We start from the raw sequence: 3212 nt of genomic DNA, 5'->3' as shown, positions 1-3212 counted from the left end.
CGCTGCTCGACCTCATTTCTACACAAACAAATGTCTCGCTTCGTCTAAACATGGAGCAGGTTTCTCCTCTGCTGGGACCGACAGTCAGAGGGAATGATTTATATGGTGGTGGCAGGGTAACAGTTAAACGAGTGAAAGGGGGAAGAGGTAGACCCAACACAATTGGATAAATCAATAATATGTGTTGACACGGCTTCCAGATCTAAGCTTCCACATGTATGTGGTCGAAACGTCAATGGATGAGAGTCAATGACGACACTACACTGTGAGGGATGAAAATTAAAGGCTGGAAAGGTGTTCTGTCTCAATTTAGGAACACTTGGCTGTTTATTTTGAATGAATTGGTTGGGCCAAGAGAAAAGGGGAAGCACAATAACCAGAATGAGCTGCTATTCTCCATTCATTAAACATATTGTTATTGGTAATTGTAAATGATAATGTGAAAAGCAGGGACAGAGAAAAACTCTATGTATAAATCTTTTTATATTGTGTGTTAAATCCTCCAACCTAAACGAGTGTATGGGTCACTTGTCTCCAGTCTCTCATAAGACCTATGGGAGCCGGAAAGGCATACCAGCCCTTTGTTGTCATGGTTACAACAATAAACGTGTGGTTTAGCTTAAGGAACAGCCACGGTTTGATTAGGTTTAGGCACAAAAAACACTTGGAAAAGATCATGGTAATACTCAATTACGGTTAGAGGACCTTTGACGTCATGGTTACATTGATAAACACAAAATGAACGTTTTATATTGATCATGATTAAAAGAAACAATGGTTACTATTGGTTTCAGATAAGAAACAAATAGCAGTCTCCTTTATCAAAGTCCAGTGCTTTTTTGTTCACCTTTGTTCTGATGCAGACTCTGTCCTTTATACTACATCACCTGACTTCCTTCTTTGTTCCAGTCATAATTACTACAGCCACTAGATGTTACTTAACAATAAAACGTAACTGTAGGTCATAATAAGCTGCTTGCACAGATGACCTATGGGCTCATTTTTTGCAGGACAGTCTCCATAGGACTGTTTCCTGAATAAGCATCCTGACAGTGGCAGGAGATATGCCTCAGATAAAGTATTAAAAACTGTTGCTATGGGAAAGGTTTGGTTAGGCTCAGGCTAAAAACACATGACTTGGTTAGGTTTAGGAAGATTGTGGTTTGGAAATAAGTACTTCTTAATGGCTAGCTGACCGTTGTGGTTACAATAATAAACACATATAAGATTACAGGACTGTCGTGATCATGGTAAAAAGAAACAATTTTGGCAACCGGTTTGAAATTGGGAACAAACAGGAGCCTCCCATGTTAAAGTCCATTGTTCTATCGACCCATCCACGCAACCTTGAAATGCAGTTACGAAGCTTAGCGAAAGGTCAATCTTTATACTTCCTATCTACATGTTCTCTCTTCTTTCTCTCATGCGTTCGATCTTCCTTTTCCAGCTTCCAACTCAGTCAGTGGAACGAGGATGTTCTACCAATGAGATTTGACCAAAACCTCTGTAGCTGACAAACTTTTAAAAACTGTTCCTTTCTCTCCTGCTGTCTGCTGTCATTTCAGTCTCATGTCAATCCACACATGTCCATCTGAAGGGACGTGCACATGCATATGCAAGTGTAGAACAGCCAATAGTAACCCCTTTTCTCTCTGAAAACACCTGTGATTGGCCAAATTCTCCCGGTCTGGATTTTCTGAAAACAGGAGGTGCAGATGTCTAGTTTGTTCTCAGATCACTCGAAATATAATATGATGAAAGGTGATCATGAATTTTTGTCCATTGATATAAAAAAAAGTACTGCCTAGATATACAGGCAGAGATATACATTCCCTCTGGGTAGTTGTGTGTTGGATTGGTTAACAGGCCAGATTTAGCCTCGGAGTGGATCCGATACAAGGTTCCTACACATGCATTTCACCTTCAGCATGTTGTAGGCTACCGTGTAGCAGCGTGGACACATAATAAAAGTCTGAGAAATAATGCCGCTCTCTCTCATGTGCTTAACTGATCCTCCACATATTTATATTGTACATGTTGACAACAGAACACCCTCTTCAGCAAGATCACTGGTTGACGTAAAAAAAAATAATACCAGTGTACAGCGTGGTAAAAGTCACCACAGACACCATACAGAGATTCACCTGCTGCTGACCAGCTTCATCTGCATTGTGTGAACTTGTTTGGCAATGGGCTTGAATGTAACAGATGTTCATTTATATTTAAATGTTCTGCACTCCAGCTTTAAGTCTCTGGAGTTGATTCTGACAGCATACTGAAATGAACTGAAACCATCCATCCATTATCTATACCACTTATCTGTGTGTGTGTGTGTGTGTGTGTGGGGGGGGGGGGCGCGGGGTTGGAGCCACACGGATGACATGTAGAGACAAACGACCTGTCCAAACCTGCATGTCTTTGGACTGTGGGAGGAAGCCGGACAGACCCCACGCAGGCATGGGGAGAACATGCAGACTCCACACAGAAAGGTCCCAAGCCGGCCGTCAGGTTTGAGGCCAGAACCTTCTTGCTGTGAGGTGACAGTGCTAACCACTGCACCACCATGCCGCCCTGAGGCAAACCTTACCAAGCTATTTCTGTTTGTCCCTTTTCTCTCTCTGAAACACACACTCTGTTGAGGCCAAAGCGAACCACAGGAGTGCTGTACACTGAGACTGGAGGGGAGCATTTTACAAGAAGAATTAGGAACACCGATGAATTCCATTAATGCTGCAGACAAGGCTAAACACAGAGATACTGTACATTTACAGCAGAGAAGTTAAATAAATACAATCTGTATATCAGATACACTCTTTGTTATTGTCGGTTTTACATCATCTCTGCTTCTATGCAGTATGAGAAGTGAAGATTATGTAAGTCCTCTCCTCCAGTGTAGGTGTGGTCTGAGTGGCTGGTCACCCCTAGTTTATAGCTGATAAATCCACACTTCAGAGAGGGAAGATGTTCTCATATTTTCTTTCTAGTCATTTTTGATTCATGTGTCACAGGGATTCTGTTTGAGAAAATTTCTAAACTGCCTCTGATCTTCTCCATTAGCCCGTATCACAACAGGGGATCTGGTCACGAAATGTTTGAATTATTGAGGATGAGAAAGAGCATCAAGGTAGCGTCTCGAATAACAACTGTCTTGGTTTGTCATACTTGGCTGTTTCAGTTCAAGTGTGAGATTTCATCTAACAGAAACAGATGAG

Source organism: Seriola aureovittata, chromosome 11 (genome assembly GCF_021018895.1).
Source record: "Seriola aureovittata isolate HTS-2021-v1 ecotype China chromosome 11, ASM2101889v1, whole genome shotgun sequence".
NCBI classification, from domain to species: domain Eukaryota; kingdom Metazoa; phylum Chordata; class Actinopteri; order Carangiformes; family Carangidae; genus Seriola; species Seriola aureovittata.
Note: the sequence above shows the minus strand (reverse complement) of the source record.